Here is a 23,676-nt window from a genome sequence, read left to right as displayed (position 1 = left end):
CTACCAGGGTGCGGCTCTCTGCCACACCTGCAGAAGCTGCCCTCAGCACAGGCTTTCCCCCACTTAAAGGAGCAGGTGCTTTAAGGAAGGCCTTGAGGTTAGAAGGCTACCAAAGTCACACAGTGCACACCTCTGGGTCTCTCAAGGCCACTGCCCTCTGGAAAGCAGATGTGGACCCCCAGCAGGGGAGAGGCACATGGTCATGTGTCACAAAGTTTGCAGACTGACCACAGAGTCAGTTTTAGAAAGCCTTAACAAAATGGAGACAGGCATCCTTGAAGGGAGGAACCTCCCACACATGTACGTCACCAAAAAAAAAAAAAAAAAAAAAAAAAAATTAAGACCACACCCCACACAAAAAGTATCACAAAAGACTCTTCACAGCTAAGGCCACTTCTATGGGGAGCATCTTTCCAATAACAGCCAGTCCTAATGCAGCTAATCTGCAGCCAAGGTCCTTTCCTGGCAACACCCGGGGCGCAACTCACTGCCTAGGGCACACCTCGAGAATCGATGAGTTTGTTTTCTAAATAAGCTGTGTGCACTTCTTCTCTCTAGCTCTGAATAGTTTCCCCAGCTGTGCCTGGGTCAGAGCACCCACATCTCAGCTCACAACCCTCTGCAGAGTCCAGGTTACACCCAGGTTCTTAGGAGCACACCTCTTCCTGCTACCGCTTTAGACCAACACTTAAAAGTCATGGGGATAGACAAGGTGCACTGTGCCCTAAGAGTGTCAACAGAGACCGAGCAACAATAGATCACTACAGGGTTTGAGCTTGACTGCAAGCTCAAAATGGAGCCACCCCGAGGTGTATGCGTGGAAAGAAAAATCCCTTACTCCTCAGAGCTGTGCCTCCAGAATCCACATGGAGGTCGGCCTGAAGGTGAGTCACTAGCGGGGATGGAGGACAGAGAAAAGTATGTCTTTGGTGCGGTAAGATGCTATCTGAGACAAGACACAGATATGAATAAGAAAGACAAGACCTACAGCCTTAGTGGAGAACTCATGAAACAAGTAAATGAAACAGAATTCCCAAAGCACAATTATGGTGTTAGCATCTTCATCTAGTTTTCAGCCTCCGTGTCCTCCCATGGACCACTTCTCTTCAGAGTGGGGAAGCAGAGCTGTGTCCCATCGTCTGGACTCACTCAGCATGGGGCAGCAAAGCCAGACTGTACCAGCTCCGACAAAGGAGAAACTGAGGCTCATGGCAGAGAGGGGACCCCTGAAGGACCCACGAACCCAGTACGCAAGCACAAGCCTCCCAAACAGCAGGCCCCTTACCTGGTGTCCCCAGTGGGTGAGCCTGGACACAGTAAAGATGGCTAGTGGGGCAGGAGAGAAATGGTCCCTATTGTAAAATAACCAGTGTTACACAGGCCTGTTGTCATGAAGACTGGCTCTGCCTGAGAAGCACTCGCCCTGTCAGCACTGTGAAACCGCACAGGGACTTCGGGTGGGAAAGAAATGATGGACACATGTCAATCAAGGCTACCAAGCAGAAGAGTGTTTAGGAGACACTGCAATAAATTAACAGGTCCCAGGGTTGGGACTTTAAGAAAGGCCATCTGGTCCACTCCTCACACTCCTCGTCTAGGCTCCGCCCTACAGTTACCTAGCAACAGCCAGATGTGCCTGACTCACTATAAAAGGGGTTGCTTGTCCCCCTCCTTGCTCCCTTGCTCTCTTCTCTTCTCTTGCCCCTTACCCTCTTCCCCCTCTCTCCATTCCACTCCCCCCTCTCTCCACATGCTCATGGCTGGCCTCTACTCCTCTCTGCTCATCCTTCTCTCTTCTCTTCCTTCTCTCTGCTCTTCCTTCTCTCTTCTCTCTCTCTCTCTCCCTCCTCTCTGCCTTTCTCTGTCTCTACTCCTCAACTCCCTTCCCATGTCCTAAATAAACTCTATTCTATACTATACCATCTGTATGGCTGGTACCTCAGAGGAAAGGGATGCCTCAGCATGGGCCCGCAGAAGCACCCCCTATCCCCACACCATTCCATAACACACCTCCACTAAACATATCCCTGGCCTCTCTCTTTTTAGAAAACACAACACTCACCACATCGATGGACATCAAGTCAATGGGAATGTGTCTAACTCCTAAATACACTCGGAAGCAGGATCTGAACACACGCCCTTTAACCCTCTCACCCTCACCCCTGTACTGTATTTACCAACATCTCACTCATACTTGGCTAGTCATGGCTGCCCCAGGAAACCAACATGGACCCGGAGGCCCTGAAACCCTCGGGCTTCCATGGATGCAGAATGAAGGAAAAAGAGCCAAGAACTCATTCCAGACTTAGGGTCAAGTCCCAGCTCCAGCCCTTACTGTCCCATGGCCTTTATCGAGGGTGTTGCCTCAGAGTCCTGGCACTGTTGGATGGGTGAAGGTATTCGCCCTCAGCAAAGCCACCTTTGCCGGACAGAGTGACACAAAATACACTCATCCCCATACCAGCGACCCCTGTGGCCTCCAGAGCCACTACCTACATCAGCGCCAAGTCCTCTTGGCCACAAGAGTGGCCGGCTCCACCTGCCTTGAGGCCCTGCTCGCTGCACCTCACGGTCCATCTGCCTCCTACACCCTGCCGAGCCACTCAACCTCGGGGACAATTTTAAATAGAAAAAGAAGTCAATGAATTCTAACAGCCCTAACAAATTAATTCTACTTCCGGTATACACAGCCTGACTTCCGGCCTGGCTTTTGATGTCAAAAGGAAGTCTCACTCTCAAGCCTGCCTCCCCGGCCACGCCCCTTTCTCCGTTCTCTGTCCCTACCCCCACCCCCACCCCACCTCCCACCCCACCCCCGCTTCCAGAAAAGAAAAAAAAAAATTCCCTGGGGGCTAATCATTTGGCACATGCCCACATTGAATAAATAAATAAATAAACGTAAAAAAGCCCATCTTTAATAGTTTTCTTTTTAGTTGGATGACCAGACTATCTTACCTTCATAAAAGCAGCGTAGCTACAAATGTCAGCTCACAGCTGTCTCCACCACCTCTAGGACTGGGCTGGGGCCACTGAAACCGTGCACTGGTTATCAATTCTCTCTCCGGGACAGGGACTCAGCCCCAAAGCACACAAATAACCAACAGCCAGGAAGTCCTGGAGGTGCAAGGTTTAAGACGGGCAAGTTCACCTCAGCACAGAAAGGTCTCAGGAAACCATAGAATCGGCCGCGGGGTGTTCTAAAATGTGCTTCGCGAGCTTTTCTTACCCTTTGTCAGGAAATGGAATCTTATCTGCTCTTTCCTGGGCACACCCCGGTCTCGGTCTCGGTCTCCCAGCCTGAAAGCTTTGCAGTGTACGGAGAGAAGCAAGGCTCTCTCACGCTGGGAGACCGAACTCATATAGCTCTCACCATTCAGTGACTGTTACATCCCAGGATCTTGCCTCCTCTGGGCATGGAGGTTGAAAGGCTGAGGAGGAAGCTACAGCACCTGCCTCAGGGAACACCCTGTAAATACCACAACACCAGCAGATGGGGGCAAGGAAACAGGAAGACTGAACCCCAGCAGGAGGCCAGGCCTATCCTCCGTGGCCTGCCTCTTCCACCTTTCCAACACCCCAACAGGTACTACAGACTGTACAGAGCAGCAGAAACACACACACACACACACACACACACACACACACACACACACACCAAGAAAACTGGACTCTCACTTCCCAACCACATCATCTGCAAAAGGAGACCTGTCCATTGTGGCAGAAGGCTTGTGAGGATGGAGCCCAAGATGGTTCCAAGTCAGGCTCAAGGTATCACTGCTGTTTCCAGACTCAGGAGCAAGTGTTAAAAATTAGCCAGTGCCAGGCAGTGTAAGGGAGCCAGCACCCCTCATCACAGCCCATCCACCAGGCCCCCTGGTTGAACAAGCAATAGCAGCCGCATTGGACCGATAAAGAACCGTGAGGTACTTGCTGCAGACAGCAGCAAGGAAACCCCAGGCACTCCCCAGCTGCAGAAAGAGCTGCCTGGTTTGTTCCCTGCTCTTCAGAGCAGCACAGTGCAGGCATGCTCATGGAAGATGCCAAGAACACACTCAGAGAAGAGCAACCAGGCTCCTTCCTGCCCACCCAGCTATAGCCTCCAAGAACAAAGCACGCTGACAAAACCAAACTCCACCGAGGCATTCCCATAAAACAGAAATCCTGGAATAGTTGATGCTGCGCTCCCAGTATAATCAGACTTTTCGACTTTCCATCACGATTTCTGATTTAAAAAAAAAAAAAAAAAAAAAAACCTGCTCCTCTGAGTATGTTAAGACATTCAGAAACACAGTCACTAGAGTTGTTTACAGGCACTCAGGAGAGTGCAGGGTGCTTCCCTTCCGATACTCTGTATGGGAACTCCTCTTTGTCCTTGAGCTTCTCATGTATGATCTTACCAGAGGCTGAAAAGGAGAGGCGAAGTTAGAAATGGGTGATACATATTCTGCAACAATAACTAAGTGCCAGAATCTGAATCCTCCTCTCTTTAGACGGAATCCTGCACAAATGAAGAAATATGTGCCAACTGATAACAGCCACTGCCTCTACAGCTCCTGCGGAGTGCCAGAAACTGTGGGAATGCTTTTAGACAATTGCTGCTCTGAAACCTGTGAATAGCTCTGTCCACACCAAGACAGCCCTCCTGATGGCTTATGGATAAGGCCTAAAGTTCAGTTCTCAAAACCCCACATAAAAGGAGTAGGTATGAGGGCCCTCCTGCGATCCCAGCACAGGAGAGCCAGAGACAGGCGGAGCTCCAGAGCAAGCTGGCTACGCAGACTGGTTGACATGGCAAGCTCCAGGTTCAGTAAGAGACCTTTTGTCAATACATAAGGTGGAGAGTGATCAAGGAAGGCAAATGGTGTCATCCTGGGTTGGCCCCATGGAAACACAGACATATATACACATGCAGACACATGTGAACACACATTCATGATGAAAGAAAGAAAGAAAGAAAGAAAGAAAGAAAGAAAGAAAGAAAGAAAGAAAGAAAGAGAGAAAGAAAGAAAGAAAGAGAGAAAGAAAGAATCAAAGAAATACCCACCTACAAGTAACCCAGCAGGACAGGTGAATTCCTCAGACAATGTGTTCAGCAAGTGGTACAGCCACAGGGTATGGCTCTATTGTCTTTTGTACTAACCTGTTCTGGGGTGTGACTTCTAAGGACCATTTGTTATGCTAGGCCCTGAGGTTAGAACCACAAAGTTGCTGTCAGATCCATCAGAGAAAAGGTCAAGCTGACTCCATTCATAAGACAGAGAGCCCAAAGAGCCCCAGTCATCCTGGAGTGTGAGGGTGGGTGGCCGCCCCTTCTGAGATGGTATAAAACCTTGGGGGGTAACTGACACATTATTTTAGTGCTCTGAACTTCTGGGAGAAAGATCCATTATTTCCCTTTTTTTGTAGGGAAGAATTCGGCCTCAGATGGACTGTAAGAATTTGCTAATCTCCCCACCAGAATGCAAAGCCTGCCTCTGGGCAGACTGCCTACAGCACCCAAGAATCCCTTACTTATGAGACAGGACCCTGAAAAGGTCTCCCCAGAGGATTTAGGCCTCCTGCTGTTTCCACATCAACTCTGATGAAGTGAGTCAAGAGGCCAAGAGTACACACACCCCAGAGAGCTGGTGGGTGAGGGCCACCCCTGAGAAAGGGTAGGAACGGTTGGTGAGGGCCAAGAAAAGAATAACTTCTTTCTGTGGTTTCCACATCCTTTCTGAGCTCAGTGTGGCTTGACATACTTAGAGCGCTCTCTGCAGAGTGCACCTGCTGCGTGCACAGATTGTCACAAAGCCATGCTGGAGACCCAGAGGGAGGGGACCCAGGAGGGGACCCAGAGTTTACAGGTGTCACAGGTTCTCATGATTTCTCTCTAGAAGCTCCAGGAAGTGCGGTTGGGGGGGGGGATGGGGAAGGAGGGACTTGGCATTCAGAGAGTGGGGTGCTCAGCCCATTGTGGGGGAGGGGTTACTCACCAGCTTTGTAGTAGCTCATCAGAGAGTGAAGGAGATGTCCAGAGGTCATCTACACACACACACACACACACACACACACACACCCCTCGCAATCCCAATCCTAGAGTGGGCAACCTGATACCACCCCTGCCCCAACACAAATACAGTCAGGGAGCTCCCTCCCAGTTAAGTTGGGAAGACACCATAACAAGGCCAGGTACTGCTTAGCCACAGGAGCCATGGGGACCCCTCTGATGGAGGGACACTTGAAGTGGCCTTGGCTGTGGTAAAGGAGAATTTACAGAGACAGGCACAGGAACCTAAGAGAAACGAGAGGCACCTAGGCAGGCAGAGCGGCGGGGACCCCAAGTCTCATTCACTTATTCACTGACCCAGCAGCACCCCTGCCTGCTCCACCCTGGGCTTCGTGCTGACCACTAGAATCTCAGACATGAATCCAGCATAGCTCCTCCATGTATATTTAACTACTCTGGGAAGAGATGTGGAAGAGAAGAGCTACATGGGGGGAACCTATCTGGGACACAGATGAGAGAAGTATCTGAGGAGAGGGACCTGGGCTTGGTCAGAGGTACCAGGAAGGGTGTGGCAGGGGAAGGGCACAGCAGTAGACAGGACAAAGGCGGGGCCTGGTGAAGTTAGAGATGGCAGCTGGGACTCCCAAGGTTCATATGCTACGCCCCTAACAGGGTCAGATGGTATGATGAGGCGGGGCCTTTATATTACAAAAGGCAGGACAGGACAAAAGAGAGAGCTTGCTTCTGCGTGTTACCAGCATAGCAGGGCACAGGAGAACACTGCAACTGCAAACAATGAGGACCTCACCAGACCAGAACAGCCCAGAACCTTGACCTCGGACTACATAGCCTGTGACACAGTGAGAAGCAATTTCTGTGGGAAGTCCCAACCTCTGGACTTAGAGTGGCCCAATTGTCCACCAACTCAAGTAGGGGGTATGTGTCCCTTCAAGAGGCCACAGTGACAGGAGTCTGTGTTTCACATCTATTGTGGGAGCCCTTTCAGCAGGTATGAGTTTCATGAATATGTTATGTTACCCTGTCTCAGTACATTTATTCAACTTCCCAAATGTTCCCTATAAAGCCAGAGTTTCTCCAATGGAGAAGTGGAGAAAGATCTCAAGCATTCCAGGAGACACAGGACCCAGCTGTGTTTCAGATACTTAGAGGAGCATAGCTCCTGGCCTTATCCATCAGTCAGCAGTGGTCCTGGAAGCTCCCAACCTTGATGCTTGAAGGTTTGGAACAGAAGAGCTAACCACCGTCAGTTACATACATGACATCCCATCCATGCAAGTGCCAGGCAGAGGAGAGGGGCCAACATCTCAAACGGAGCAAGATATTCAGCACTCAGGGTACAGAGTCCATTTTTCAAACCCAGATGTACAAAGTCTCAAGTATGTCTTAAAGATGCTGGAGGCTGGGAGAGCGAGCCTGGCAAGCCCAGTCTGGTTTTGTTTCCTTCTAGGCTGCCCAGTGAGTTCTTATCAACATCCTGTCCTGGGTAGAGCCATCCCATCCTCTCTTGAGAAGAGATCTGAGCCTGCAGAGCTCATGGATGTTGCCATTTGCAGGAACATTGGGTATATTGTTGCTACCTGGGCTATTTCCATGGCAACACCCAAGCCTGCTGTCAATCAGCGTGCCACAAGCTGCTCTGACAAACATGGCCTCCCAGACTTCTTTTCCAAATGTTAAATTCATCAAGGTAAAATAGTCTTCAAGAGAAAACCAGTGTTGGCAGAGATAAAGAGCTGAACTTGACACCACTCCCGCTTTGTTTATGAGAACAAGATGGTTTAGGTGTGGTTTGATTTTTAAGGGTGTGGAGGATGGAGAGATGGCTCAGTGGGTAACAATATCCCTTGCCGCACAAGCATGAGGACCTGAGTTCAAATCTCGAAAGCCCTCATAAAGATATAGGTGTGGTCTCATGTACCTGTAACCCCAGTACTATGATGGAGACTGAGACAGGAGGATTGCTGAAAGTTGCTGTAGTCGCTCTGGGTTCAGTGACAGTCATAGAGCAAGACAGCCAGTGTCGTCTGCTGGCTCCACTCTGGCACAGACATGGACATGGCACACACGCGTACACCCACCATACATAAACGCACACATTTTAAAAAGTAATTGTTTTTTTTGTTTTTTTTTTTGGTTTTATCGAGAGACAGGGTTTCCCTGTGTAGCCCTGGATGTCCTGGAACTCACTTCGTAGAACAGGCTGGCCTCGAACTCAGAAATCCACCTACCTCTGCCTCCCAAGTGCTGGGATTAAAGGCGTGTGCCACCACCGCCTGGTCCAAAATAATTGATTTAAAAATCATTTTTAAACACTTCATTCTGAGGATGAGAAAGCAGGCCAGAGACGGGTACAGGTATCACACACTGCTCAGGGACCACTGTCCCTACAACCAGCCAGATGCCCTACTCTTGGCAAAAAGGACCCCAAAACACCACCAAGAGGCTGTGGAGAAGCCAAACCCAGGTCTTCTGGGACCCCCTCCGAAGACCCTGGCCCACAGTTTTTCACCTCTCAGTCAGCCTCCCCTCCTCTCCCAGATGTGTGACCACGCCCATCATCCCATGCAGGGAGAGCACAGTGCAAGAGCCAGGACTTCTTCCTTCTGTAAGAAGGTGCCAGAAGCCAAGTATACTGTCCCTAGAGTACCAGTTTGAAGGTAGTGTCTATGTGCACGGGAAGGCCTCTGCACCCTCTGCACCCTGCACACAGTCAAGGTCCTCAGGCCACCCTCAGAATCAGCAGGAAAGCACAGAAATTCGTAACAGGAGAGAAACCTGTCAAACACTTTAGAAAAAAAACTGAAAACATAAAACACCCCTGCTCTCTAGATCTCATCAGAGGGCCGATCAAAAGCCCCAAAAGGACTAAAGAGGCAGGCTGCTCAAAGGCAGGGCACCGGAGAATATGATGTCATGAACTGCTTCCTAGAGCTTCTGCTACCGCTGCTAACTAACCTTTACCTTCCCACTACACAAGCTCTTTAGAGGTGTTCCTTCCAGCCGATGATGCATACCCTTACCTAGGCTAGGATCAATGTTCCTATTAATGCTTCACTGATGGTATGTCTAGACTACAAATAAACACTGCATTACTTCGGTGCAGGATGCCACTTTCCAATCCTTTTGTGCAATAAGAAGGCTCAGCAGCAGTAGCAGGTGCAGGACCCGCCCTCCGAGCAGTCACATTACCGATGAAGAGGCAGGCATACAGAGTCAAGCATCCACTAGGGTGGATGGAGCCCGAGAAGAGGCCACGGAAGGGAAGGTGAAGCGGGCTGGGGAGAATCCTGAGTCCTAAGGAAGGCTGGACAGTGGTAGATGTGGGGTTATCAGTGTTGGGGGCAAAAAAAAGAATGTCTTCGGGTTGGTCATAGACACGATCAGTAGGCAGGGCGGGAAGGTAAAGGGTGACAGTCACGAAGGGACAGGGGACAAGCTAGGAAACTTGCCATAGAAGACCAGAACAAACCAGCCAGGGAATAAGGGAGTAGAAGGATTGTGAGGTGAAAGAAAGGAAAAGTGGGACCTTGGATGTCGCCCAGGAAGAAATCTGGGCCCTCTACTGACCTCTGCTAGTGCCTGTTACCGCGAGTGGTTTTACAGTGTTGCTCTAGTGCCCCCATTTTTTGCCAGTTTCCGTCCATTCGGTCTATTAACAGGAATATTGCTCTCTGCCCTCATCAGAGAGCCTTGTTTTTGCAACTGCAGTTACTGAAGGGCTCACAGCCAGTTAGAGTGCTTAGCCCTAAAGGGACATTCACAGTACACCTGCCTGCCTCTACTTCAGGGAACATGGGGGGAAAAAAAAGGTCCTGGAGAATAGGAGACCTAATCCAGTGTCTTCTAGGCATGATAGGACCACTGTGCTCACGAACTCACAGCAGCTGAGATTGCCTGCACAAAATCTAGCCAAGCTACATTCAGCATGGGTGGGCGGGGCTCTTGAGGCCCCGCCCCCAGTTGTAGAGCTATCAGTAGCCAATGGCTGCTGAGGAAGGGAAGAGTCCTTTTTTTTTTTTTCCTTCAGGGATGTGGCCCCTGGTAGGTTGCCAAGCTCCAGTGGATGGTCCCACACCGGTGTACATGCATACATTCAGCACTAACTGGACTCCGTGAGTGACAAGAAAAAAGAAGAGAGCTTAAAGTGGGGAGGGGCTGTTGGGTAGTGGGGGGGGGTCCAGGAGGATGAAAGGGGAACAGGGGATGCATATGACTACAATACATGGTATTCATATGTGAAATTCTCAAAGAATAAAAAAATGCTCAAAAATTAGAAAATTTAAAAAGGAGTGGGATATTGAGTGGAGGGTGTACCTCAGTAGAGCACTGCCTCGTGTGTTTGAGAGCCTGGGTCTCATCCCCAGCACCACAGGGGTGCAGGGAAATGGAGTGTGTGAGTGACTATCATTATTGAATACTTCCCTTCACTTTGGGGGTTTTGCTCATGGATTTTGGTGCTACGTTGTTAAGTGAGAGCATTGCTGACAAATAATGTTAACTAGCCCTGTGGAAACAATCTTTTTTTATACTTACAAAATGTTGTTCCTCGTATCTAGTGATTATTTTATGTTAAAGTCTATTCTGTTTGATATCCGCACAGTTACTCTAGTTTTCTCTGGGTTTCTATTCCCATCCTTCAGCGTCTGTTTATTCCTCTGGATCTAAAATGTCTCTCACTGGGCAGTGCTGTGGTCCAAGGTCTTATGTTCCCAGATCTGAGTCAGACAGACGCCTGCTAAAAACCTAACAAATGTGATGGCCTGCAGTGGGGCAGGGAGGGGACGGGTGAAGCCCTGCCCCCACAAATGGGGTTAGACCCAAGGCATGGCAGCCCTCCCTGATATAGGGGGACTCACTGGGAAACCTGCTACCTACAGGGAAGCAGGCCCTCAGCAGACACTGAATATGTACGTGCCCTGAGTTAGACTACCACCCTCTAGTATGTGTGAAAGAAATTTCTTTTATTTAGAAGCTCCAAGCCTAAGGTATTTTGTTACAGTAGACCAGGTGGATTAAGATAGCATAGACTCGGAGCATATGCTCTATCCTTTCTGAAAATGTCCATCTTTTGATTGGGTCGTCTCACACATTTCTGGTTAATGGTGTCATTGGAATGGTTGGATTGGCCTCTGCCATTTTGCCTTTTTTTTTCTCCTTTACTATTGTTCAATAATTTGTATATATGCATATAATTTTTATCAAGCTCATCCTCACTCACTCCTCTACAGTGCCTCCCCTACCCCACCAACCATGTTTCCCTCTCAAACTGACAAGCTCTGTCTTCATTAAACCCACTGAGTTCACTCAGTGCTGTCTATGCATGCTTGGGTGTAAGCGTGGGCAGACCCGTGTCCCTCATCCTGAAAGGACACTGACCTGACTCTTCCTCGCCCACTGCTTTCATCTTTCCGATCCTCCGTTCCCCTTATTGCTCTCGCTTGCTTTAAATGAAGCAGGGACTGCACACAGCATATAACTCAGGAGCCAAGAGTTATTTATGTTTAATGCAGATAGACAATTTTAAGCTTCTTCAACCGCTCGTTTTTCAGATCCATCATGTTTTTTTCCTTCTCTGGTGCCGGTAAATGGGAAGGAGCAAATCGACTCCTCATCGAACAGCCACAGGACACCAGCTGCAGTCCAGAATGCCCGCTGCCAGCCTCCATGGCTGGTGCATCTGAGGTCTTCAAGTGGATCTCCTCACCAGAAGGCACGGCAAAGTCCTCGATGTCCGAGCGACATCACCATTGAACCTCCTAGCTTACCTGCAAAGCCCTCCTCACCATTCACCAGCAAAAACTGAAAGATAGCTACAACCCAGCAGCCTGGGGCTTGTGAACGCTCAAAATGACAACTTATACTGTGAAATGGGTGATTCTGCCTGCCTCCCTGTCCTCTGCTGGAGGACTCCCATTTCCCAATACCCTACAGCAACAGGGCTTGTTTGTCTTGGAGCATCTAGTGTTCATCTTTAGCAAAACTACAGAAACAGGCAGAGGGGAGGTCTGGGGAGGGGCGCATGATGCTGTGAGGGAAGATTCTCAGGTGGAAAGCCTGGTAATGAAGATGAGCTCCAAATGAAGGCATGGCATTGGCTGGGCAGGAATGGGCAAACAGAGAAAGCCTGCTTGGTCAGGAACAGTGGGTAGACAGTGCAGCTGACAAAGCAAGTCCAGTCCCTGTCCTGAGAATGCTCCAGGACAGCCCGTAGTCTTCATTCATATAATATGTCTGTAACAACTAGGAAATATTCCCTCATTGTCATAGTTGGAATATGATTGGCCCAGGGAATGGCTCTATTTGAAGGTGTGGCCTTGTTGGAGTAGGTATGTCACAGTGGGCATGGATTTAAGACCCTTGTCCTAGCTTCCTGAAAGTGAGTATTCTCCTAGCAGCCTTCAGATGAAGATGTAGAACTCTTAGCTCCTCCTGTATCATGCCTAGCTGGATGCTGCCATGTACCTGCCTTGGTGATATGAACTGAACTTCTGAACCTGTAAGCCAGCCCCAATTAAATGTTGTCCTTGTAAGAGTTGTCTTGGTCATGGTGTCTGTTCACAGCAGTAAAACCCTAACTAAGACACTCATGGAAAAAGAGGACTTAAAAGACTCAGGAAGTTGGAGGCTGTAGAGAAGGCTCAGTAACTTAGAGTATTTGTTGCCCTTGCAGGGAAACTAAGTTCGTTTCCCCAAATCTACACATCTTGTGGCTTATAGTCAATGAATCGTAACTCCAGTTCCAGAGAATCTGATGCTATCTTCTGACCTCCATGAGCACCAGACATGCATAACTCATGTATACCTGCAGGAAAAATACCCATACATACAAAATAAAAATATTTTTAATTCCCTAGGAAGTAAATAAAACTTACAAGTCTCAGGAAGCACCTGAAACTCACAGGACTCACACCCTCCAACAAGACCCTCAATCACACAGCCAAAGTCATTTCAATTTATGTGTGAGCCCAACCCACTTCCACCTTGATACCTGACAGACACTTTCAGGCACCAGAGCTCCTAGGAAGAAGCCAGCAAGGGATCATTCAATACGCAGTGCCCTAACTGGCCTGGCAGAAAGTGGTAGATTAGGCACCCCAGCTGGAGATAGCAGGGGCCACAGCCATGTAGGGAAGTACTGGGAAACATCTTAAGTTTCTAGGGTAAAATACTGTAGCCAACTTGAGAAACTAGTACCATTAGTAGAAGGGACACTAGGAGTGTCCCAGCACTCTCCAGACATATCAGAGTGACTACCTAGGCTACAGGTTAGTGGTAAGCAACTGTGAGCCCTCCCACCCCTACCCCAGGGCACAAAGTCAAGAGGCCATGAGCAGAAAACCTTGTAGATGGGACCATCAGTATTCCCTGTCTCCAGCCTTCAAAAAGCCATTTGGGCTGGTGTCAATATAGGTTTGTAATTTTATTCCAACTGTGTGCCCTGTGGGTCTCTCCTCTCCCTAACGAAGGCAGCTCCAGGTCCTCTAAGACCTGGGGACCCAAGTCATAGCAAGATTACAAGAAACCCTTCTGTGAACAATGGTTCTCTGTCACTGATTTTCATCAGGCTGAGCTTCTGGTTCACAGAACAGGAAACCAAAGGGCCTCAATCCTCCCTGGCCCAAGGTCACACAGACAACAGAAGGCAGAGTTGGGACGGGGGAAACTGGTGGGTGTGAATACCTTGTACTACCAACACTTAGCCTCAGGGAGCTTCAGCCTATAGCAGCAGGGCCTAACAAGGATACTGTCACTTCAGTTGTGCAGTGCTAGACCAAGCCCAGGCCTTGGGCAGGTGGGGGGAGGTGTCCCCCTGTTCCCCCCCCCAGCCTACCCATCAGTCTGTCACTTTAAATATTCCAGTGATTATATCATAACAATTGAAACAGCAACAAGTGATATTAACAGTATCCAAAGCCTCTACAGCAGGACCCTCTCCCCACATGTCCACAGCTCCACTCACCCCTGGGCTTATTCACATTAGTAAGTCTGACCCCATGCCTGCTGGAGTCATGTCTCGGTGCTCAGAAGCCACACTGTGGGGTGGCTGCTATAACAGCAGCTCAGCTCAGGAGGTCTCCTGGTCATCCGACACAGGCACCTGAGTTTTCCAAGCCTGAGCACCTCCAGCAGGGGCATCACAAACCGTATGCTGAGCTAGCCGGTTCATGACTTAGCAACGGCAGACCCGGGTATAAACAAGGACATCCTCCAGATCTCACAGAGGACGCAGAACCCAGAAAAACTGAAGCCTTGTGCTCAGAGCTCGCCAGGCAGCACGGGGAAAACTAAGTCACCTCACCTCCACGCAGCAGTGATGCGTGTTTGGTGCACGTGGACACCACCCGGATGGCTCAAGGGTCACGAAAACTTGGGAAATGAGTCTCTGAGGAGTGGACGTGAAAGAGGGAGACAAAGTCATATCCGCTCACGATGACTCTCAGAAGGAAACTGAAGCAAGGGTGAGGGGAAAGTGGAGTCCTGACCCGAGACAGCATTTTAAGATAGGAAGGGAGCCAAGCAGTCAGCCATGGCCATGGCCAGGGCAGAAGACAGCCTTCTGGAGAGAAAACAGCAGACAGAAATGCTCGGCACAGCAAGAGTCCGGCATGTTCCAGAAACTGGCAAAGGGGCAGCTAGGGTTCCCTGCACTGTGCCAGCTGGCCTCCCTTGGCCGTTCCCCCACTCCTCGAGTCCTCTCTCCAGCTTCGGGGTATTCCCCATGCTCTTGCTGGGGAGATTAGGAGCCACTAAACCGGACTCCTGATTGGATGCTGACAGCACAGTGCTTGGCATGGAGGACCCAGAACCATTGCAATGGTTAGCTTCATGTTCTGTAAATTTACCTCGGTTTTTTTTTTTTAAGAAGTCCTGTAGAACAGGGAAGGAGGTGGTCTGTCTCAATGGAAGATTGTGACATCATTAAACAGTATCCCATGCTGGAGTGCACAGGTACAGTGCCAGCCTCCAAAACAGTATTAAAAGGGACACAGAAGGAGCCCTGTCATTGGTCACTACCCACCTGACTTTTATGCCTCAGCTCTGCAGGGAAACAGGACACCCCCCTCCCATGGCACATCCCACTCTGTCCATCCCCGAGGTAAGTACCAAAGGCTCTGAACTCAAAACACTGCGAGCGAGAGGCCACAGGCCAGAAAGCTGAGCCAGCATGTCCTTGTGACCTGGAATACACAAGCACATTACCACCACAAAGCCCAGGCCCCACTGATGCACACAGAACTTCTTTCATTCCTCAAAGTGGTCCTTCAGCCAAGCCAGGGCCACGGGGAGAGAGAGCAGGCGGCCAGTGCCCAGTCCCAGGTTGCCATGGTTAGGCTGAAGTCATCAGGGCCCTGGATAGGGGGAAGAGGCCACACTCAGGTCACACCGAACAACACATAACAGACCAATAGCCCTCTGAATGTGCTGTCCCGGAAGACCACCTTGCTGCTTCTGTCTGCTGCACAGTGCCAGACAAGGCCTTCCCCATCCTTGTGTCCAGGGGATTTTCAAGCACAAAACCCCAGTGTTCTACTTTGCTTTCTGTTGCTGGGATAAAGCACTGATCAAAAGCAACCCAGAGCTGGGGAGGACAGGGTTTATTTCATCTTACAGCTTACTGTCCATCATCCAGGGAAGCCAGGACAGGAACTCAAGGCAGGAACAGAATGACCACGGAGGCATGCTGCTTACTGGCTTGCTCCCCATGGCTTGCTCAGTCTGCTTTCCTATACATGCCTAGGCCCACCTACACAGGGTTGGCAGCTCTCCCAATGGACGGGTGTTCTCCCATCACATCTAACAGCTCACATCAAGACAATACTCCTTAGACCCACCCACAGGCCAATCTCATGGAGGCAATTCCTCAACTCATACTCTCTCCTCTGAAGAGTGTCCAGGTCTGTATCAAGCTGGCAAAGCAAACTATGAGAAACGGCTCAACAGACCAATGCACAGTGCCAAACAAGTACTTTGTGGCCCAGCCTAATAGCCTGAGTTCCATCCCCAGGCGCCACACAGTGGAAGGAGAGAACCACGGTTGTCCTCTCCCCTCCACACAGCTGTGGCAGGCACCCTCCCCTCAGCTAATAAATAATGTCATTTAAAAAGAAATAGCTATGGCATTCTACCCTGAGTGACTCTGAGACACAAATATATCACTTCAAGCCACATTCTTTCATTCCTTGGCCCTTAAGATCTCATGTTCCTATCACAATATAAAAGACAGTCCAATTTTAAAAGTTCCATTCCTTAAAAAGAAAATTGTCGATGATTTTTAAGTCCATAATTTCTTTACAAAACCAACACCAGGGCTTCTGAGATGGCTCAGCAGTTTAAGAACACTGGAGCTCTTGCAGAAGACCAAGTGTCTTAGTTAGGGTTTTACTGCTGTGAACAGACACCATGACCAAGACAAGTCTTATAAAAAAACAACATTTAATTGGGGCTGGCTTACAGATTCAGAGGTTCAGTCCATTACCATCAAGGTGGGAGCATGGCAGCATCTAGGCAGGCATGGTGCAGGAGGAGCTGAGAGTTCTACGTCTTCATCCAAAGGCTGCTAGTGGAAGACTGACTTCCAGGCAACTAAAGGTGAACATCTTATGCCCATACCCACAGTGACACACCTACTCCAACCAAGTTACTCCTATTCCAACACCTCCAAATGGTGCCACGCCCTGGTCCAAGAATATACAAACCATCACCCCAAGGGTAGGTTTCCAGCTTACTTACCTAATGGCTCACAACCATTCATAACATATACATACATATGTGCATACAGGCAAAAAACCCACACACATAAAATATAAAAATTAAAACCAAGAGCCGGGCGTGGTGGTACACGCTTTTAATCCCAGCACTCAGGAGGCAGAAGCATGTGGATTTCTGTGTTCGAGGCCAGCCTGGTCTACAGAGTTCCAGGACTACACAGAGAAACCCTGTCTTGAAAAACCAAAAAAATTAAAACCAAAAGTCTATTAACTGTGAATGCCTGTGAAATCCAAAACAAGGTCCATATCTCCTTATTCTGAGAGAGAAGGACCAGACCATAGTTACACAAGCAAACCAAACCAAAACCAACACTCAACAGTGGGCAAAGTTCAGTGTCCATCTTGGACTCACTCTTGATTTTCTGGGCTCCTAATGATTGGTTGTAGCCACCCCTTCAGTTCTGCCATCCACAGCACGTAGCCTGCCTTGTCAGCTCTAACCAGCTGCACTTCACACTTACTACTGTCCTTGAAGGATGTCCCAGGATCCAGCATTTCCAATATCTTGGGGGTGCCCACGGCCACACCTTCACCAATGGCCTCTCTTGGCCTCCAAACTTCTCTCCATGATACCGTCAATCTTAATGGTTTTCACTGCTACTGAAGCTATACATTCACTGGTGGCCGGGTCTGGCCTCTCACAGAGCCAAGCCTCAGCTGTTCTCCATGGCACCTTCATGCCTTCAAAACCAGAACTACCTAAGGGACTCTTACACATTATCAACTTCTGTGGCCAGCTTGATCGGCAGCCTTGGCCCCTCCTGGACCTCAGCTTCTGTGTGCTGACCCAGAGGAAACACCTCCCAGAAGATTTCAGTGATGCTGGTGTCTTATTAATTAATCACTGTTGATTCTTCAGCCTCAGTTGACCAGAAACTACAGAGTCTCCACTCAAAATCCATCATAAAATGGCCCCAACAGTGTCTTTGATGGACTCTCAAACTTCCCCTCTGAAGCCTCACAAGGCAGCCTCCACTATCTGCACAGCTCTCAGCACCCACATATTCCAAGCTCCCACAGAACAGTCCATTAAACTCTGAGCACAAATGGCTTTTCTAGCGCAAAGCTTCAAATGTTTCCCCCATTGCCCCAAACAACATTGTCAGGTCAATTATAGCAACACCCCCTGGTACCAATTTCTGGTCTAGTTTGCTTTCTGTCGCTGTGTCACAATATTGACCCATAACAACTTCAAGGTGGGTGGGGTGGGAGTTGTTACAGGTTACAGTCGGTCACCGCGGGAAGTCAGGGCAGGAACTCGAGACAAGGACTTGAAGGCAGGAACTGAAGCTGAGACCATAGAGGAGTGCTGCTTACTGGCTTGTTCCCCATGGCTTATTCAGCCTGCTTTCTTATACAACCTACTATGGACTTCCCAGGAGTGGCACAGTCCACAGTGGGCTGGGCTCTTCCACATCAATTAGCAATCAAGATAATGAATATTCCACAGACATGCCCAGAGACCAATCCGATAGAGGCAATCCTTCAATTCAGACTCCCCTTCTAAAACATGTCTAGGTCTATATCAGGTTGATAAAATCCATGACACGAGGGACCATTGGCTCTCACCAAGTAAGGAAAGTAAAATGCAGAGGATCCTGAAGGGCACAGACATTTGCATAGTTAACTGGTAAAAAGCAACACTGGCACGAACCTGAAGCTGGTATTTGCACTGGGCAGTGAGGGTCAGTAAAGAACTCATCCTGCAGTTTAGGATAATAGAAAGTTCTGTTAATGGATGACAGCCATGGCCACAGAGTAATGCAACTGTGCTTCATGCAACAAACTGCGCATGTAACAAGGATTACTGGAATAGCCATTGTTAAATAATAAATATACAGTTAATATAAAATATTTTGAGAAGTGATCAGCAAATTTGACATTAGATATAAGATATATCGTACCCTATACCTCACAAATGTGGTAAAATTAGATGTGTCGCAACAGAAGTATAAAGTTCCAAGAAAAACAAATGAAGAAATAAAGAACAGTGACTTCCTGCCTTCAAACTCGCTGGCTGTGCTGAGCCTCTCGGTGCCCATTTCTTAAGAGACCTCCCTCTGGGTCTGAACAAGTTCAGAGTCAGAGACAGTGTGGTCCACAGGGCAGCGACCACCTCCACCTACCATGCCGGCTCTACCAGGTCCAAGCCAAAGCAGCCACAGACCATCCTGCACCAAAAAGCATGGCAGGGCTGTGTGCCAGTAACTATTTACACGGATACTGACTGCCAACCCTGGTATGGACCCTGTCGCTTGGTAAGACCTTTGCTATACTGTTCTAAAAACCATAACATCTGCCAGTCCACTCTGAAAGTTCCTCAGAAGCCCAGCACTTCCTGGGCAATTTTGAAAAGGTGTGCCCAAGTCAGAGGCAAGAGCAGAGTGCCATCCCGCCACCTCCCATCCTCTGGTTTGCCCTCAGAATGCTGACCTCTTTTCTGCTTCTAGCCTGGGTTTGTCCCTAAATGATTACTTTTATTTTATGTGTACGAATATCTTGCCTGTGTGTATACCTATGCACCATTTAGGTGCCCAGTGCCTGCAGAAGCCAAGAAGGGGCATAGAACTTCCTGGACCTGGATTTGCAGATGGTTGTGAGTTTATATGAGTGCTAGGAACTCAACCCAGGTCCTCTTCAGGAGCAGCAAGTGCTTTTAACTGCTGAAACATCTCTCCAGACCCCCAGCCAGAGTTTTGACCCAGCATCCAATTACATCTCCGGGGTCCTTACTGTCCTCATGTCCACTTCTTTATGAGACGGCTGCCTTCTCCACTCTCAGTTCAGGCTCCCAGAGCTACCCCTACTCCACCTCTCTGATGATGTTGCCTGTGTCCTCTCTGTCTTTAGCTGCCTGTGGAACCAGATGACCAAAGATAGCTGGCCATCCCGGGTTCCTTTTCTGAGCCTCTAACTAGAGCAGCCCCAGTGGTTAGGAGGCTATTATGGTGGCATGGTTCCATAGAAAGCAGAGGGACAGTACCTAAGCTTTATTCTAGCCCTGCAGGAAGAATGGGGATACACTACGGGGGTATCACAGCTGTGGCAGCATTTGAGGCAGAGGAAAGCTCACTGACCTTCTGCCCTGCCACTGGAGCAGGCTGCTCATCCTCATCACGTGATCTGTACCTGCACAGCATGGGGCTAAAATAAGAGCCCTCCGGGCAGAAGTGGGAGGTAGAGCAGTGCAAGCGATTCTCTTTATAGAACCCTCCCTCCCACAGAGCACAGAGACTGAGTGCCTTGCCTAGAGACACAGAGCCACTGGGGGCCTGACCTCACCTCACCCAGGACTGTTTTCTTAGGATCATCAGCATAACCAGCATGGGCGCCTGCTCTGCAACAGAGCTGAAGGACACAGCTCAACATAGACTTATCATCAGGATCATTTAGTAAGAGGACGACACCTCTGATCCCTAGACGACCCAGCAAAAGAGGGACACTGCCCCCCACCCCACCTGACCCCCATTTATACAGGCGAGCGAGGGGTTAGTGTCCTTGCCCAAGATCTCTCATAGCAATAAGAATCAGGGCACAGATGAGTCTAGTGGGGCCGTTCTATCACCCCAGAAGAGGAGACCCACTCAAGAGGATGGGGACCACAGTAATACTCAGTCCCCACAGGAGGACCCTTAGTCAGAAAGCCCAGGTAGAAAACGCCTCCGGATTCCAAGAGGCGGGTAGGTTATTTAAGACATCTCAGTTCCCAGAATCCCTAGTGGGCTAGATCTGCCTGAGGGGAAACCCACATAAATCCTGTTGCTGCACACAAGTGTGATGCTCTGGGAGGTACACATAGGGAGTCACAGTTTGGCAAATCAAGAGAAAGCCACAAGAATGTAACTCCGGTGCAGGGTGTTATCACGTGAGCAGGAATTTCTCAGACAAACAAGAAGGAGACAGTATTTTAAAGGAACAACGGCAGGGAAAACCCAATTTGTGTGCAGACAAGACCACGAAGCACAAAAGTTGCTGAGATAGGACAGCAGGAAAAGGGATCAGGTGGGCCAGGGACACCAACAGTGAGGAACTCGCTGCCCCAATGGAGATAGTGGGACTCTGAAGATGGCTTATGAAACAGGGAATGGCAGTCTTGACATCTACAAGACCACACAGACCTTTCGAGAATTTCATGTTGCGAAATGGCCCAGGTGTTGAGAATTCCCACTCCCGTGCAGGCCTCAGCAATCCTACCTGAAGCAAAGTCTCAATGAGCACTTTGCGACAATCCTCAGCTTCACAAATGATCCCACAAAATGAGCTTTCGCACCACACCTCACTTCGAACCCGTCCCTTCCTCTTGGCCTGCCCACCTGATGGGACAGTCATCAGCCCGCCCTATGAGTTGGAGAAACAGCCGGCTCCTCCCCTAGCCTTGCCCACACATCAGGGACTCCCAAGTTACACGAGGTGGCATCAGGTGTGCCCTCTCCTCCTCTGCTTTGGGAGGTACAGCCATTCACCGCGAAGGTCCGGGGAGGGGGGCGGGGGCGGGGACCGGCCCTGCCACACCAGGAAGCATGGACTGGCAAGGAGCTCGGCTTTACTTTGGTCTACAAGGAGCCGGCCAGATGAAGGAAGGGCGTGCCCGAAATGGAAACAGCACAGCAAAGTCCAAGGTCAGGGGGCCAGAGTGTGCACTAATGGCAGGTGCTACCAGTATCTTTGAACTTAAAGCGCCGAGGACAGTCTAGGGTAGAGCCTTGGTGCGGGAAGGGAAGTGAAAGGCTCCAGCCTGGCCAGTGGCCTAAAATGGCCTATCCTTAGAATCCGGCAGCTGGGAAGGTGGAATGATGGACTGAATGAAGGTCTAGGAATATGCAGCACAGCGCAGCTCACTAAATGGAGGCCGAAAGGTCGCCAGCCTGATCACCAGGAACACGACATGGTACTGGACAGCACCATGGAGCTGATCCTGGAGCCTGCCCCGAAAGGCGGTGCACCCAGGGCGCGCCGCCGGGCACAGGGTGGATACCAGCCTTTCTTCGCAGCGCTCCAGCCTTCTCCCCGGCGCACACGTGGGCGGAGCGGCGCGAGGGTGTGCGTAGCCCGGCAGCCGCAGCTTGTGTAATACGTGGGGTGGGATATCACCAGGGCGGCCTCCCACTCCGGGTCACCCCTACATACTCTGGGCTCCACCTAGGCAGAGACCCTCAGGACTGGAACGGGCCGGCCAACCACGCCCCCCTACGCCACTTGCTGGGGCACGGGTGGGTCCCCTCCCACTCCTCACTCCGGGACGTAAGGACGAGATGAGTGGAAAGCGATGTGGTGTGAGCGACACAGGGGAGCAACGGGCCAGTGTTGGGGAGCGCCGCCACCACAGGAAAGATGTGGGGGGGAATAGCTGGGGAGAGTGGGGGAGGGGAGATGGGCGGGGCTGGGTGGTAGGATGAACGGTTGTGAGGGGCGCGGAGGCTGGGGGTGGGGATCGGACAGGCAGCAAGGGTAGCGGTGTCTCGTTGCAGGGTCCACCCACTGGGTGCGGTGTCCCGGACCCCCTTCCTACGCGGCACACCTGTACCCACCTGCTTGACGCTCCGACCCGAGCTGAGCAGCAGCGGGGAGCCGCATTCTCCGGCCGCCCCCTCCCCGCGCGCACCTACGCTGCTGTCGCCGTTGCCGCTGCCTTAAAAGGGACGAGATAGAACAGAAAATGAATGCATGCAAAAAATGAAAATAAAGAAAACCTGGACCGTAGCCGAGAAGGCTCGGCCCGTGGGGAACCCGTGCGCGATGCGGGAACGGCGGGGACCGGCGCCGCACACTAGCGGCTGCAGATCGGTGGGCGCCGGGCGCCGGCTCGCGGTGCGGCCCCGCCCCCTCCCGCATCGTCCCTCCGATTGGTGTTTTCTCCCGCCAGTCATTGGGGAGGGTGTGGCGTCCTCCCGGCCTCGAGCGAAAGCCCTTAGTGGTGGTCAGCTCCCGTCGCAGGCGAGCGTGCGCACTGGGCGGGGAAGGCCTGGGTGCTGCTAGTCTGGACCCCCGGCCATCGCAGGCAGGAGCAACGGGAGTTGGAGGAGAACCTTCTCAGGCCTAGGAAGCTCTCCCTGCCCACAGAGGCCACCCACCGCGGGATGGTGACCATCCTGGGAAAGATGCAGCGATGGCGGGCGGGGGGGTGGTGGTGCGGGGGGAGTGTCTACCCCCACATTGTGCAGATAAGAAATCTGAAGATCAGAGGTTAAAGCGAAAAAATGTTCAAGGTCACAAGTGGTAAGCGGAAGACCCGGGATTCCGACGATTCTGACGTCTCCATCATTGAGTAAAACCACACCTACTTCATGACAATGCGATGGCAACCGGGTCTTGCAGGAGGGTAGGGTTTAGCTAGGCAGAGATCCATTGGTTCAGTGTAGGTCTACAGATATTTATTGAGGACCTACTGTGTTGTCCCTAAGATCTAAGATCCCCAGCAAAGATGGGGAAGAGCATCCACGCCTAGGAAATAGTTTAATGACAGTGGGGCATATTTGACAGGCTAAAGAAGACTGTCTCGAGGCGGAGAGAAGACTGGAAAGGTAAGAAGGAATGGGCAGAGGCCAGCATCATGAAGTCTTATGGACTGCGGGAAAGCCTTTGGCATTTACCCTGAGACTTGTCTCACCTTGGGAAAAACTGCTATCAGGTTCACACTTTTTAAATATACCAGACAGGATAAACTCTGTTGAGCTGTGGTAACAAATGAGCAGGAATTTCCCTGGCTTGTTTCCTTGCCTGCACTCTTCATCCTGCTTGAGTCAGTGGGGCTCTACTGATGGACAGCTGTCACAGGCCAGACTTATGAGGTTGGGTCAGAAGGAGCACAATTTACAGAGCAGTGTAAAGGAAAGGTGGCCTGATACAGGAGTTTGTAAGACACATGGTTCTGCCTGACTTTAGAGAGGACAGATCTTC

The 23,676-nt window shown here is 50.4% G+C and overlaps 1 protein-coding gene across 1 annotated transcript in view; it reads right to left on the bottom strand.

Annotated features, from left to right (window-relative positions):
• The window catches only part of Jakmip1 (janus kinase and microtubule interacting protein 1), a 121,126-nt gene extending 98,569 nt beyond the window's left edge, over positions 1-22,557 (bottom strand). The window contains exon 1 of the mRNA XM_029545014.1: positions 22,308-22,557. The gene's annotated coding sequence lies outside the window, so the exon portion shown is untranslated. The remainder of the gene's footprint in view (positions 1-22,307) is intronic.
• Between the last annotated feature and the right edge of the window lie 1,119 nt (positions 22,558-23,676).

This window comes from Mus pahari, chromosome 13, assembly GCF_900095145.1.
Source record: "Mus pahari chromosome 13, PAHARI_EIJ_v1.1, whole genome shotgun sequence".
Taxonomy (NCBI): Eukaryota; Metazoa; Chordata; class Mammalia; order Rodentia; family Muridae; genus Mus; species Mus pahari.
This window is presented reverse-complemented; position numbering and strand designations above follow the sequence as displayed.